At 45.5% G+C, this 16,730-nt stretch overlaps 1 protein-coding gene across 10 annotated transcripts in view; it reads right to left on the bottom strand.

Annotated features, from left to right (window-relative positions):
- The window catches only part of SLC8A3 (solute carrier family 8 member A3), a 129,829-nt gene that overhangs the window by 86,269 nt on the left and 26,830 nt on the right, over positions 1 to 16,730 (bottom strand). The gene's annotated exons all lie outside the window — the stretch shown is intronic.

The raw sequence follows: 16,730 nt of genomic DNA, 5'->3' as shown, positions 1-16,730 counted from the left end.
GCCTCAGAACCCAGGGAATAAAACAAGGCATGCAGTCTCTAGCAACACAAAAAGTACCATTTAAGGCCAGTGAGCAATCTCCAAATGAAGTCCATTTGTAGGATGCAATTCAGTTATAAATCATGGAGTACCTTAGTGGCCAAATCATCCCCACAAAGAGCCCCTCCTAATAGGCTGTGAGTCTGCAGAAGGGTCCTAAGGCTTCCCCAAGCTCCTGATGCACAGGGCATCCATGTTAGAAGGTGAAGATATCAACTCAGAAATAGGGCAGAAGACTCATGCTTGGCAAAGTGCCAAAGGCCATTTATCACTAACCTCTCCTTTGCCATCTGGACAGTCACATTTTACACCAATAATCATGCTTTTAAATTATCTCAGAAACCTACAAAAATGCCACATTTAGGAAAAGTTGAGCTCATAAAACTCAGAAGACAGAGCAAAATGTATGTACCCACCAACATTCCCTCTGGATCCCTAAGAGATTGATGTATTTTCAAATATCTTCTAAAATGAAAGTAATCTCTAACCTAAAATACCATACAAAAACAATGGAACTGATCGATGTAGCACATAGTTTTGGCATATCACTGCCCAATAATACCTTCTATTACTTACAGACTACATTGCTGTAGGGCTTGCACCACTTAAAATTGGATTCTGAACACTTCACATTATCATGGATCACACTATTCTCCTTCCTTCATAATAGGCCTCTGGAAGAATTTGATCTCAGGCTTAACTGACAAATCACATTTGTGAGTCCAGACACCGGCAAGTATCTCACAGGAAACATCAAACTTAATAGTGGCATTATCTACAGCACTTGGAAGGTTCAAAAGCCTTAACTCCCACTAACTTTCATTGAGGTTTGTACTGCCAAATGAGCAGGCTTGGGATTCATTTCCCCTACTGTAACTACCCAAATCTTGGGCAGCAAGTCAAACAAAGCCTTTCAGGCTGCTTTTGTAGTCAGAAGAAAGAGACACTCATTTCAAGGGAACAATCCTTCCTGTCCCACCCAGTGCTGACACAAAACACATATTCAAGACCTACATCTCCAGAAAGGATTATGTCCCTTCACACCTCTCTCTGCTGTTTCAAGAGGGTGCCCAGTCAGATGGTTTAGAGCAAGATGCCTGAACTTCAGCTGACAGCAGTTCAAAGAGATGAACTGGCTCCTGAACACTTGAGGAGATCCACCCCCCTCTCTGAACTGCAAATATTCCAGACAACATTATTGTGTTATCAGCAGTAATAAATGCATCTCAAATGGCTATTTTATCATCATGTTGTGTCGCTCGCCTATTTCCAAAAGCAGGCGCAATCTTCCCAATATCAACAAAAAACATTTTCAACTTTCAGATAAAAATCTATAAAGACAGCAAAACAGGAAGGAAAGCATGAACACGGACTGCAAATGAACAAAACTGTTCCTGACAAAGCACAGCAGAGGGGAGAGAATTGATTATGCAGTATCAGGATCACAAATCCATATCTGACACCCTTGATATTAAAAAACAATACAGTTCTTCATGCTATGTGGACTAATTCAGAAGAGTGAGATTCTCCCATGTTGCCCTATATACCTTCCCACTGCAATGCCTACTTATCTATCCCTGCTGTCTCCCACAGCCCTGGTGCCTGATAGAGCTCCCAGGGATGAGAGGGACCTCAGCCCAGTGAGGACTGTCAGAGCCCCAGCCATGAAATCTCACTAAAACGCTCACTGCCTGCACAGCTCAGGGTCACAGGGACTGAACTGCCCAGCAAACACGACTCAGATTCAGTCTGGTGCTCCCATTTTGTCCTCCTGCCCTCTCTGCACAGTAATTGCCCAGATTTCTGGCTGCAGGCTGTTGGGCAGCCCCTGAGAAAGGGCCAGTGAACATTGCAGGGTGACTGTGAGCTGCAAGCCCAGGATCTCTGGGCTGCAAGGTAGATGTGTGCACATGCCAGCAAAGATGACACATTCCAGGTGCCTCTGACACAAGGTGCACACAGAGACCAGCTGCACGAGCACAGCAGCTCCAAAAACACCCCAGGCACATTGGATCATCCTTTTCCACACTGCAGCTGCTGGCAGGTATCCACCAACCTCTTGACACTTTCAGCTCCCAGCTCCCACTTAACTGTGCCACATGCAGTAGGTGCTGTGCCTTCCAAGATCAGCCATGTAGAAATGGCTGACAGAAAGACAGGAGTAATTTCAAAAACATATACGTGACTCAAGCACCTAAATTTGGTTTGAGAAGTTATTTAGGAGTCTAAGTATCACTTAAATTCAGAGCCTTGTCTAGGAATACTGCAATGACTAAATGCCCTCTGAAATAAATCACTGCTACCACCAACCTCCTTCTCTGTGGGACAAACAACTTCTGTAATTAACACTGTCTACTTTCTGTAATGCCATGATGGTTTCTATTACTAGGCATTCCTTGACACACTCCAGGACCCTGCCAGTTCTGCTTAAATTTTTAATTTGATTTTAAGCAGAGGGTAATTTTACTATTATTTATCAAACTAATAGTATGTTATCTCAAAGACAATCTCTACCAGGGTAGCCTCTGTTTATGTATTAGGATCTCCAAACTCAGGCTATATATTGCAGACTAAAATCTCAGAATTTGGGAACATTTTTCTTCACTGATTTTCATTTGCTTTGACATCAAGTGGAGGTCACAATAATTTTTCTGAAATGAAACGATAATGACCTGATCCTGCAATTCTTTGTCACAGATAAAATTTCCCAGTGGGATCAACAGGAACTTTGCTCACAGCCATGCTGTCTAATAAGATCTTAATATATGTTCATTAACATGAAAAACAGTAACCTAAACAATCTGAAAAACACAGTGAAGCATTCTTATGGCTACCCCCCTATTGAGAACTGCTGCAAAAATGCTCTATAACAGAAAAAAAAGCATTAAATTTTTAAAGTTATCTTAAGAAAACATTGAGGTAACAGTTTGACACTCAGGCAACAGAGGACAGAAGAGGTAAAACTCACTCTCTATCTCCAGATTAACAGGGCTGCTTACACAAGGTGCAAGTTCTCCCTCAGATATAGCTACTAAACTCAGTCAAAAACCAGTGGAAGGGAACTCTTGGCCTGCCAGGTGGGCTGGCAGCACAATCCTGAGTGACTCCCAGGCACTCAGGGGGTGTCATGGTGTCACCCCTCTGACACCAGTGCCATAAAACACATCCACATGTGGCACAGAGAGGTGACATTCCAGCACTGTCACTGCCTGCCCCTATGGGATGCAAACTGCACAAGGCTTCAGAACAGCAGGAAGTTAGTTGATACTGGCTGATCACAAGGATCGTAATTTCCACTGGCTCTCTGCTATCAGACATTGTTCTCCCACAAATCTCTGCCTTGCTACTGCTTCCAAACTGGATACACACAAATGAGGGCATTGGCAGTGACGGAACCAGAAAGTGTCCCCTGTCTGGTAGGGTAAGTTCAAAGCACTCACTGCAAAAGAGACACAAAGTGCTTTGAGCATCACCACATCAGGATGAGCAAACATTCAACAGCAAGGCTCTGGGAAGACACATAATAGTTATTTTAGCAAAAGAGTTGACAATGGCCACATCATCTATAAATGCATGAATAGAACCCGTAAATAAAAAGATGAGTCTTGAAATACTTCTGAAGACAGTCCAGAGGGTAGGACTATGACAAGTCCGTGCTTGTCACAATTAAGGTTCCTCCCAATGCAAACCACTTTATGGTTCTAATAGACAATTCTATGATATTTTATAATAGCTGAGTTTCAGAAGACTAATGGTTTGCTGTGGATTTGTATTTGCCATAAAGCTGGCAAGGATATACTGATCCCTTATAATTTAGCTTTTTGTATACAACTTCTCACATAACTCCAAAGGTAAGGATATTTTCTGAAGGAAGCATTTACAAGAAATAAAATCAAGAGGCAACATAACATAGCAATGGCTGATAATATGTAACCTCTGCATGCCAAGTTCCTAACATCACTGCTCATTAAATACAAAACCAAAGGCAACCCCCTAAGTCCCTATTAATTTCTTATTTAAGCAAAATGCCCCTTAAACCATCACAAAAACCTTTGGATTTGACCTGCAGATAAGATTAAGTCTTCCGGCACCTCCCTCTCCTTCCCCTCTTCCTCCCACCTCCCAAAGAAACGAGACATGGGAGTACATCTGTGGCCATACATCCTCTCTCCCAGACTCCAGACTAGCCAGGAAAGGCAGCTGATTAGATCTCAGCCTGGGGGGAGCCTCACTGAGGCCCTGGTGCTGCGCTGGGGCCAGGCAGAGACGGCTCAGGGTGCCCTTGGCAGGCATCTGTCCCAGCACTGAGCAGATACAGCACTGCTATCAGCATCATCTCACAGCCCCGCTCCAGAGCTGGGCCAGACAGAAGGAAGGCTCAGCTTAATAACATGGCCTCACATTCCTCAGTTCCAAAGCACATAAGAGCTTTTTGATTGAATGCACAGGGTTTTTTATAACCATGAGCAAAAATTGAAATTATAGCCTTTCTGCCAAAGAACACAAATAACTGAGTTTTTGCAGAGGAGGTATTATACCTAATGCACGGTCCTCCCTCCTCCAAAATAAAAGCACAGGAAAATATTTAATACAAAACAAAGCCTATTTTTCAATTGTCTCCATTGAAATGTTACTGAGCCCTTTGCTCATCACTACAAGAGTAGTATCTAGAATGCAAGTTAAGATTTCCCTGCAATCCAAAAGCCACAGCAGTGTAACCATAGCCATTCTTTCTGACAAGTACAAATTTCCAACACAGACCAGGCCTTAAACTGTCAGACTGATGGCACATGCCAGCCTGTCTGAAATGAGCACAGCCGAGGAGCCCAAGCCGACTTTACACAGGTTATGACACAGCAAATAGGTAGTTTACCCCTATACTACTGCACCAGCTAGGTTTTATGAGGAAAACAGCACCATCACTCATGTCTGGCCATGACAGATCCCCACAGTTTGGCTCGATGGAAAAATTATGGCAGAGAGCTGTGGGTGCTTGTTGCTTTGCACTTCACAGTAAACATGCCAAAGCCCAGAATTAGCTGCCTATGGATTAATTCCCTCGGTATGTGACAAAAGCAGCCTTTCTTTTTGCTCAAGACAGTGCAAAAAAAGCTACCATAAAAAAAGCTACCAGCTCTCTTACCAAGTCTTTAATATTTACAAGTTGGTATCTGTACAGATTTGAGCAGTACCCACCATTCTAGCATGGTAAATGGGTGTTAATTGACATAAGAACTCAAGTCCACTAATTCCTTATAGAAATGCTCCAGTGATGAGATCCAGTTACCTTTGGTGATCCCAGGAGCTTGCCTAAGCAGAGCACAAGTCTCTGTACAGCTAGGAGCAACCTCCAAACACTCAACTCACCCTCGGGAACCAGTCCATACTGTTTTTCTCTATTTTAGTATCCATGATGCTCCTGGAAAAGCAGGGGCATAAATAGATAACCCATAAAGATGCCTGTACTTAATTGTCCCTTTCCAATACCCCACTGACTGCACTTTACTGGACAGGCATTTTATTTCCTTGCTCACACCTGACCTGAAAAACATCTGTACAGGATACACAGGTATATGGACAGCAGAGCTGCAGTTTGTGCTCTGTACACAGATGTATAGGAGGTGGCAGACACTGCAGAAAACCTCCTGTGGGCAGCCACAGCCACACTTTAAGAGCCATCCTTATCCATGGCCTGGGGTAGTGCAGCTTCCTGAGCCAGGCTGTGTCTGCTCTTCTGCTCCCCATACACATCCATGTCTGAGATTCCTCAGCCTGAGAGACAGCAAGAGTAACTCGTTTCTTCCCTAGAACCACAACCTTTTTTACATTCAAAACCAAAACCTAGTATTTAGGCTGACATACAGATTAGTAGTGGGTACCCTCCTGCTTAAAAGGCAGTATTATCTGCTCAGATATAGATGAAGGTTTTTTTCTTTTCATTAATATTACACAATCTCACTGTTGTTTTTCCAGGACTTCCAAGCAGGCAGTTCACACAGGAGGTAGCAGGGATCTCTGGAGGCCATCTAGTTCAACCCCCTGGCTCAAATAGGGCTACTAGAGCCAGTTGCCCAGGACCACATACAGCTGGCTTTTGAGTACATTCAAAACATATTCAAAAATACATTTGAGGATATTCCAACATAACCTCTCTGGTCAACCTGTGCCCATACTCAGTCACCCACACAGTAAGAGAGTAACAGCTGTGGGGTCCAGGCCTGCTTGTGACCACCACATCCTGGTGTTAGGGCACAGGGACCCTGAGCAAGCTCATCCTGGGTACAAACTGCACCTGGAGCTCACTGCAGTGCCTTGGTGACAGCCACAAGTGCATTTGGCAAAAAGTCGTGACCTTTCAGAAGTCACTGGGAAGCCTCCATTGCACATTTAGAGGCAGATCTTCAAGGATCAGTCTTTTCAATGCATTTAGAGGAGTTTCTAAATACAGTTAAAGCCCTTAGGTGCTTGTATCCCAGGGCAGGTGAACACCCCATTCTTCCCAGCATGAATGGCCCCAAACTGAGAGGGCAGGTTCAGCCACATTCTGTGGACTTACGCTCATGATGTGAAAGGTTCAGTGAAAATTCTGAAAATCTTCCTCTTTAGGACTAGGAGGGAAATGGAGTTACTTGGTCCCCCACTCAGGGGTCCCCCTGCCTCTTCCATGGACTGTAGCTTAAGGAGACAACGTGGAAAACCCACAGCACATGGGGTTGCACCAGGCACTGGCTCTGCTGCAGCCTTCGAGGCAATGGTTTTCATCACACTGCCTTGCTGCTTTATAAGGAGTAGTGAAGACCATTGGGGAAGCAGTAGGGGAAGGGGAAAAACATTTCAGCAGTGTGAGGAAAATTTCTTGTCAGTGAAAGACATTTTATGTACTGCCTGTGGCAGCACACAGGGTGTGTTATTTACTGCTCCTGCTCCATAGACATATTATACTGCTGGTTCAGGTGCCACCATCAGAGTGCAACTTATCACCTGGTGACTCACAGCATCCTACAGATGACAGCAGCAACTCTGACATTTCTTAGCATTCTGGTGACAGATCTGCAACTGTTACAATTAAAGACTCTAGGATTTGTTGTCAACAGTGCATTTGTGCCGCAGAGCCCGTAGTTATTTGCACACAGAGGCGAGCTAAATGGTACATAAGGAGAGAAGAGGTGTTGTAGCCATATCTCATCTTAGATCCAGACTTAGTCAGGAAAAACAAAAGTTTTCTGACAGAAAACACCTATTTGAGGCAAACAAAACAAAGCATGGTGTGCTGGATTTGGTGCAGCAAGTAGGGAGGCAGGGAGCCCTTCCCTGCCTGCTCTCAGGCTCTTGGGATAGTCACCAGCAAGCCATGCTGAGTGGCAATCCCAGGAGCAGGGACACACACTGTCCCCTGTTCATTTATTTTTCCTTCAAGGAAAAATATAAACAAAATTTATGACTATTTTGTCTATATGCAGAAAGAAACCCCAGTTTTTACCAAAAATGCCACATCACACATGAGAGAAATAAGCCCTCCACAAGTCTGTTCAGAAGGGCCTGCCCATTCCTGGCTCACTAAGAAAGAAAATATTTTAAAAGTGAATGAAGGCAGAAGCAGCAAATGGGAAAGTTGGGAGACTGGGCAGAAAACTGGGAGGAGAGAGGAGAAGAAGGCTACACTTCAGAAAGCATCTTTACTGCTGCAGCAAAAACAAGTGGTTGTTGTTTGTCACGTTAGACAGGAAAATCCCTCAGCCTAATTAGCACAGATTTCACTTATTTCAGAGTTACCCAGACCAGAGACAGAAGAGTCACCTGGTCCCATGCCTCAGGGACTTCCACTGTATTGTTACCCTTGTGACCATTATTTCCTAGTACTTTGTCCAACTGAGTTTTAAATTATCCAAGTGATGGCATTCCTACAACTTCCCATAGAGGCACCACCATAATGTAATTTATCTTGGAGGCTTTAGCCGTCTTCCTTATATTTAGGATGAAATTAAGAAAATTTATGCTGCTAGTTCTCATTATTGTGTCCTTGGAGCACTCTCAACCATTCTCCTCCCTGTCTGAGATTTACATGCTTCAGATACTTGTAAATAGCTGTTCTCCTCCGCAGCTTTTCTTTGGCCAAAGCACACAAATTTATTTTAATCTTTATAAATTAGCCCAGACTGCCCTTTAATCATTTATCTTCATCTCCTCTTGATTCTCCATCTTGGAGGCACTCAGAAGCAGACGGATATCTGGGAGAGCAGAGCTCAGTGCCTGCCCCCACCAAACCCAGCAGCAGAGCTGCCCTCTTTGGAGCAGGAAAGCAGGAAAAACTCGCCTCTCAGCTCTGCTGGGCAGGTTTGCACCAAACTGGCCTGTTACAAAGGTTAAATCAAGCCTGACATCCAGGAACCCGCCGTGTCGCTCAGTTTTTAAGATCTCTCCAGCTGTTTGCTGCGCCCCCAGCGCAGTGGGGCTGGCGCGGGGAGCGCGGTGCTGAATGCGTGTGCCAAGGAAAGCAGAGATCTCCAGAGCTCCCACCGAAACTCAAGGGCTCCAGCTGAGAGGAGGGAAATACACTGTAACACGCCCACTGCTTCTGCAGATCTGAGCACAGCAGGAGGCATGAAAAACGCACTGAGCTATGGGTTATCCTCAAAATACCTCCCACTTCACTTGGGAGGTGCCAAAACCTGTAAATTTACCCAATTTGAATACAGTTATCAAGGAAGATTCCACACAGCACCCTCGCCCTTCATATATATGCCCACATCTCTCTTATTGACAATTTTGATATCTTAATCCTTTGGTGATTTTTCAGCTGCTAATTCTGCAATTGCTTTAAAAAAATAAGCCCTCGCATGCACCATGATTAATTCATTCTTCATAAGTCCAGGCTGTTTATTGCTCTTTGTTCATTTATGCACTAGCTGTTTACAGATTCTCTTTTAATACTAGCTCTGTTATTTGCTAGAGACTCAAGTCATATTTACCATATGGTAATTGCAGAGATGACATGGACAACAAACAGTGGAAGCCGAGCTGCTACAGCAATTACAGTAAGTGGCAGCAGTCTCCAGGCTATCTGCTGCCCCACCTCCATTCCTTCTCTCCCCACCCTCCAAGGGCTTTCCCTGAGGGCTCTATAAAGCCATATGCCACTCTGATCTCTACAGCAAAGACAGGCAGAAATTTGTTCTTCACTAAAGAAGTACCAGGCAGGTTGATTCACCTTTTTCCTTTCAGCCTGTGTTCCAACTGCAGGTCTGCCCTGGCTGGCTGGCTGCCCTGCTCTGTCCTGCCAAGGGCAGGTAATCTGAAATATTGTCTGGAGCTAGACACCCTCAATACCCACATCTTCTTTCTCACCATTACAGCCTCACCAGTTTCCTCCTCTGCCTCATCCATGGTCTCAGTGTGCCTCAAATATGCCCCCAAAGGAGTTGCAAAGGACCAAATTTCAAAGGGTGGTTAGAAGCTTAATGGAACAGCTTCTTTCAACACATTTGGACACTTGGAACCCACTGAAATCACAGATTTTCCACTGGACACCTAAACACAATTTAAAATTCCTGCAAAAAATCAGACCATGAGAGACTACTGCTGTTTTCTCCAAAGAAAGACGAGTTTATTTCTTGATTTCTACCAAGAGCATTAGTCAGATTCTATACTCAGATATTACAGGGCTAAGCCAGGTAAATACATGACTCAGTCCATTAAGAAGATTCAAAAAAATCAAGTTTACCTATATGCCTTTGCCAGCTTGGGGGCAGTGCCTACAACAAAGCTCTTTGTTTGAAAAGGATGCGACTGTCATTTCAAACATGCCTGCAATGATACTCTCCTATTTCTCAGAAGTCAGCAAGTCTTAACTTAGATACCAGCACAGAACATTTGAAAACTGTATGCAGGACACTGTGTATCAGAATAATTTTCTAGCAACATTTATAATAATCATACTGCTGTTTATCTCCAAAGTAAAGAAATAGCATTCTCCTGGTATTCAGAGCACTTACTTTCACCAGCTTCCTCCCTTTGACCCTCCTCTTCAAAAGCCTGTTTTTATACAAAGTCATCTTAAAAATTAGAACTATCTTTCCTGCCTAGTCAATTTGCATACCATCAGAGGAGGGCTGGCAAGAGAGAGGAGAGACAGAGTACTTAGGACCATATTTTCTCTGGTGTAAATCAGCATAGGTCCAGTGAGCCCAAGTCAGCAGAGCCAGCTTACTCTATTGAAAGAGATGCCTTAGGAACTTTGGCAGCATTTCCTAAACAGAAACCTCCAAAAGGAAAACTTCATCTATTTCTTCTTCACAACTCACATCACACACAGCAGCTGGGGGGCATCTTCCTACTTCCTCCATACAACTGTATTGCTCTCCATCCTGCCCTGGTTCCTCCCTCTTCCCAATATTACATGCTGGCCCCAAATCTGCTACAACTAGTCCTGCCAACAGGAGCAGCAGCTGAGTCATGGGAGATGACCATTTCAGCCAAATGCACTGAAACCACACAAGAGAAGGAGAAAATTCTCCTTCTCCCTACAACCCCAGAATGCAGCACAAGGCTTGGAGTCTCTCTCCTCCACCGTGTGCCCAGTGTCACCTTGGATCAGCACATGAAATGCCTCATCCTGGAGGTAAAATGACAGGAGTCACTGGCTTAATGTGTGTGCTTGGATAGCATACTTGTCCCATGCAGCACTTGCTGTACAATCTATTTAAGCCAAGGCAAAAAGAGAGGATGGCTTCCATCCTGCCACTGAGGGGCACAGCCTTCATTATGGATCCTAGTAGTCCCATATATCCATTGGTTTCACTTATGAGTTTGAGTTCCCTTCAGGGACAGCAAAAATTATTTTTTTCATCATTTCCTGCATAGAGAAGATTAAAACTGAGATGTATTTAACTTGCTTTCAAATCCAAATCTCTCCTAAGACCCTGCTACAGCAAGAAAATTGCAGGGTCCTGCTCTTGCTGCAAGTTTCAGTGAAGGATTGACTGGAGCAGCAGCTGAGGTGGGAAAAAACAGCCTGTTTTCACACCCTTATTCAACACTCACTCCCCACCCCTCCTGCCTCAGCCCAGAAAGCCTCTCATGCCCAGCCATGATTCTGTGGTGGTGTCCTGAAGCCAGCTCTTCCTGACACTGCTGATGACAGCAACTCCTGTCATCTGGGAAACATGTCACAAGTCACAGGCAAATGCTTTGCCAAAGCAGAAGCAACAGTCTCCCAGCACCAGAAAGTGAGGAGGAATGGGATGGGAAAAGTGTTATCCCAGGCAGAGCCACCATTAGTGTCACATTCAGGTAAAAGAACAAGCACAAAAGACCTTGGACAAATTATGACCAGACCACCTCTTCATGATCTCTTTTCAACAGTAAGTTGAGGAGGTTTCTGGAATACTGCACAACCCAACATAACTCCCACATCCCCTCCCTCAGTCTTCTCTGGAAAATTAGGTTTGGTCTGAGGAATAGAGGTGGTCAAGCAAGACAAAAGAAGCTCCATGCTGTTAGAACACTGGGAAGCTAGAAGGCATGGAGTTTTTGAGGGAAGTCAGGAGCTGGGGCAGTTACTGAGAATGATGAAGAAATCCATATATATCAGAAGGAAAAGCAGAGGCAGGAAAAAGCCACAGCTGGGGGAAGGAGGGGTGTTTGTGACTCACTAGGATGCACAAATAGCAAAGAGATGGATCTAGACAGGCAGCAGCAAGCCAGCAGATTTTTGGGAGTGACGTAGGTGCACCAAGTGCAGCGGAGCATCTTCTCACCTTCAGTCTCCTGGTGTGATTCCCTGGAGGGGAGGCAGCTCCATCCTGCTCTGAAGGTTAAGCTGTGCCTTCTGCCTGGCACAAGAGCACATTGCAGCCAATGGGCAAAACTGCCTACCTACTTAAAAGCAAACCCCAACACTGCCAGGAGGGACAGGCTTTATTTTTAGCTGGGACACCAGCAGGGTCACTGCTGGTGCTGCATTTCCCCATGGAAGCCAGGGTTTCATGAAGTGTGCTGTGTGCGCAGGGTCACTGCGGGGGAAACATCTGTCAGGTCAGCTTTGGGGAGATGGATTATTTAAGAGAAGAGGAAACATTTAGTAGAAGAAGTGAACCTGAAACTACTCTGGAAGGTTAAAATGAAAGGAAAAAATGAGGCTTAAAGTGTCAGAGTGGGTGGTAATTTACGTGAGACCAATGTCTAGTCCACCCATCACCAAAATGCTCATCCAGAATATCCCATCATGGCTAACTCCAGTAGCATTCCCTCTGCTTGCCTCCTAAGACAAAAGCTTAGAGAGACTCATTCTTGCCTAGTGGCTGCCAAAACAAAAGCAGCAGCAAGCCATTATGCCCCAACAGAATCCTTCACAAAGGAAAAGTGTACAGAGACCCACCTTGCCTCATGCTTTGAGGACAACAGCAGAGAGAGCTCCACCTCACTCTGGTCCCTGGATCCTCATATGTGGCCCCAGTTAGCACCAAGGCCAGCAGCCTCCCCAGGACTCTGACACCCAAGCTCAGCACCCAGGGCGAGCCCAGGGCAGCAGCACACACCGAGCCCGCCGCTGTCCCACGAGGACAAGCTCTCCCTTGCTAGTGGGTTCCGTGGGTGCAACCTAATAAAACACTTGGCACTGCTCCCACCTGCACTGCCAGGGAATGCAGGCTGGAGGCTTCAACATGGAGAGACTGCTGTTGATGAAGTGCTGAGTGCTAGTGTGAAGCTTTCAAGGGACTTGAAAGAATTGAGAGCAGAGGGGAAGTTCTCATTTTATTCTCTTCTTGAAAAACCTGAGTCCATTTGGCATGTTGCATTTGAGAAATAGCTTGGCCTAGACTCTCTGATTTTTTTTAATCGGGATCAACCCTTGTGCATGTTCTTGGGAAGATTTTATATTAAAAATTATTTTGTCTCTTTTCTCCTGCTTTTTGTGCCTCTTAATAGCTTGAGAAGTGCTTTGCAGACCCCATCACTCTTAGATTCCTTGCAACTAATTTGCATTCAGTACTATCCGTTTCATCAAGCGCAGACTTCGAGGCTGAACCAACTCCAAGCCTTAACTGCTGCAGGCAACACAGGCAGAAGTTTCACAGGTGGAAGGAGGGCTTCTTAAGCCAACCTGAACGTTTTCCACCTCTGGTCATTTGCTATCACTCTGCTGTAGCTCTCCCCTCTTTATTGGCATAACTGTTTGCACAGTTAGGGCATGAATAAGGACCAGGAGTCTGTCTGGCAGAAAAGCAAGCAGAACCCACCACCTGGGCAGAAATGTCACTGTGCCAGTATCCTGCAGGAGTGGGACAGGAGCAGAAACAAGCAGCCATGGTGGGGAAGCTGCAGAAAGCAAGGTCCAGGTGACAAGCATGGCAAATGCATTAGCTGTATGGGCTGAGGCAGGTTTGCCTCTTGCAGCAGTGAATCCTGTAACATCTCCTGCACCATGGGACAGCCTTGTCCTGCAACAAGGGCAGAGACATACCTCTGTCTCCATTTTTCCCAACTAACATGTGTGTTCAAGAGTCACTGCATAATCCCAACCTAAATCAGAGAAGAGGATAAAGATGCTTATTAAGGTGAACTTGAAGCTCAACATCAAGACACTGCTTCCCAAAAAGGAAGGCCTCCCTCAAGTTGGTAAACGAAGACATCCACATCTTAATTACCCAAGGCAAATTCTCCTAACAGTAAACAGTATGGAGAACAAAAGGTAGGTTCTTCACACAGAGCATTATTCCAAGTACCCTCACCTGTTCATAGTAGAGGCAATGCTGCCTTCGCTGATTTTTGTATGGAGCCGTGGCTCTGGGGCAGTGCTGGACTCCACAGCCTGCCTGGACTCTGGTGACAGACTCTCCTAGCACTACTAGGGGAGCTAGGACACATCCTGAGTGAGCTGCAGAGCGAGGTGCAGTCATGCTGTAGCCCTCCCTGCTTCTGCCCCCACCCTGAGGATGGAGACCAGCTTCCACCAGCATGCAGCACATGAGCACACTGGCAGGGCACCTTGTGTCGTCAGCACTGGAGTCCCACGTTCACTCCTGGACATGTCACCTTCAACACAACCTCAGCAGTCAGATCTAAGTGCCCTCTCGCAGGTACATCCCTGCATCACTACACTTCTTCTGATTAAAACTGTATTCTGTGATGCTGCTGTTTGCTTTGAGACAGTCTCCAAGTACCAGCCTAGGAGAGGGGAGATAAAAGCAGTGGCAATGCAGTCTCATCTGTCTATAGTTCCTAAAACTCTTTGGCACCTCACTGGTTGTAAAATATGCCCAGCAGCATAGGATATTTAGTATTTTTGATTGCTCTTGACCTGGATGTCTCTGCTGCTGTCCTGAGTTAGGAGGCTTAGGTAAAAAGACAGCAGAGTACAAGAAGGCAGCAAACAGAGCAAGATCAGTTTTGTAGCCTTAAAATTATCTGCTAGTGAATAAAAACAGAAGCTTCTCCCTAAATCTGAGTGTTCTGGAAGAGCTCCCTGTTTTATTATGATGGAAAATCCTCATTGGAGTGTTTCGTTAGAAAACAAGATATCATAAAAGAAATGTTAAGAGCCCTAAGCTCCCTTCTCTCCCATGATGTCAACTGTCAGAGACATCAATGACAGCTCGGCTGTGTGATCAAAGGCTCCAGCAAGCAGATTTAAAGACAGAATTACCAGAAAATTGCAAGTTGAAAGAGCATAGGGGCAAGATCATCACCTATTTATAAACGTGTCTTATGGGGCAAACTAATTACTTGATGATGCTGCACTGCAGGAGCAATGGCACCTGGATCTCACTGTGACACTGCCAGGATGGGCTGGTGGTGCTACCTTCAGAATGGCATGACCTCCCTGCCACCTCATGCTTTGTTATTCCTGCAAAACCCTGTGACAGAAGTGGCTCGTGAGGAGGATGGGAGCCCATTGTGCTGAGCTTCATGTGCTCACACTCCCCATGGCCCTCAACCACAGCTTGCAGCTTAAAACACTAAGGCAGAGAGGGAGAAGAGAAGCCAGCTACGGTCTATAGTTAGTCCCTAAGCAGCCCAGAAGCCCATTGAAGCTGCTGGAGGCCTGAGTGGTTCCTGGATTTCATTCTGCAGGTAAGCAGTGACAGGACCTGGAGCTCCTCTTCAGCCCCCAACCCCTCAGGCCCCTGTCACTGAAATCAGTAGATTCAGGACCACGAGCTCAGCAACACAGGGGTTTCAAACGTTCCCCAAAAGCAGCTTATCATCTCATGTATCTCTCAATGCATAAAACTCTTCAGGACAAAGACTGTAATTTACTAGACATCTGTATGGTGCTTGGAAACATGGGCCCCCAACCAGGCTGATGCCTTTAGGAGTTACCCTTATCTGAATGGTAAATCAACAATAGCATTAATCTATGACACAATACCTCAACACAGTGGGTGATGGTAGATGGAGCATCACAACTATCAATTTCCTGGCTTCAGAGACTTTGTTTTCCTATTAAGATGATGTTTTTGTCATTGTAATTTAATTTCCTTCACTATTTTTTTTAATGTAGAATTAAATATTACTGCCTGGTTTATAAAAAAAAATTGGCCGGCAATCAAAGCCATCTTTTTAACTGTGAAGCACATGAAAGGCATCTGAAACATGACAGCAACAAAGAACAAGGAACTATTTGTCAACGCCACTTGGTCATTGGGGAAGCTTAGGGGAGGAGACTGATGCTGTTGGTTTAAAACAAGCAAACAAAACCCTGACAGACAGACCATTTATCTGTATAGTGTTCACTTGGAAATATTGGCGAAGGGAATACATCTTCACTTGGTTTCTAATAAAAGTGCTGACACACGCTGTTGTGGCCTTGCTCTGCCTTGGGGATAGAGGATGCCTCTCACAGGAAAGACCCTTCAAAAACAATGGATCAGGCACAACACAGCAGCAGGTCAGCCTAGGCCTTTAGCAATCTCTCTACCTGTCCAACCTGCAACACCATAGCACCTGCCAAGCTCAGACCAGTGCCCTCTGACTTCAAACCCACCCATTTAAGAGGAAAGCAGAGGAAGCAGGGAGGCTGGATGAATCCCTGGGACCTCTTTCCTTCCTCCAAGCCAGCCAAGCTGAGGAGCAGTGCCTTGAACATCCTAGGATTGCCATGCAGAACAACTGCCCATGATTGCCAACAACACAGTGTGCTCCTGTCTGGATTACACAGGGCAGCTCCTGCTCTACACTGGCCCTGCAAGAGGAGCACAAAACAGTGCATGACCCAGTGCTTGGTACTGCTCTACATGTGCTATTCTGCTCTGGGCGCTGGTGTTGAAGACTGCTTTCCACACTGTGGGAAGCTTCCCAGGGCAATGGAAAGGACTATCCCTATCCCACCCGACGATGGCATCTGCCATCCCAGGTGCCATCCTGTCAGGTGGCAGCTTTGCAGATCAAGAGCAGGATCCCTGCAAAAACAAATGCAGAGGGGTGTTGGGGTTGCTACATGTCTGCCTTCCCTCTCACACCCTGTCACCCACTAGTTACTGTAAACATATTCTTACCATATTCCCACACAGGAAGAAAAATACCATTAATGATACAAATGAGACCCAGGACCTGAAACGTGCCTAGCAGCACAATGGAGGTCAGCAAACGACGAGAAGCTTACTTGCATTTCCACTGCCCTCACTGAAGAGCTCAACAGTGGGATTACTACAGTCTCTCCTACCTTGGGCATTTGAACAATGCTTAAACTA

This window comes from Erithacus rubecula (assembly GCF_903797595.1).
Source record: "Erithacus rubecula genome assembly, chromosome: 6".
NCBI lineage: Eukaryota > Metazoa > Chordata > Aves > Passeriformes > Muscicapidae > Erithacus > Erithacus rubecula.
This window is presented reverse-complemented; position numbering and strand designations above follow the sequence as displayed.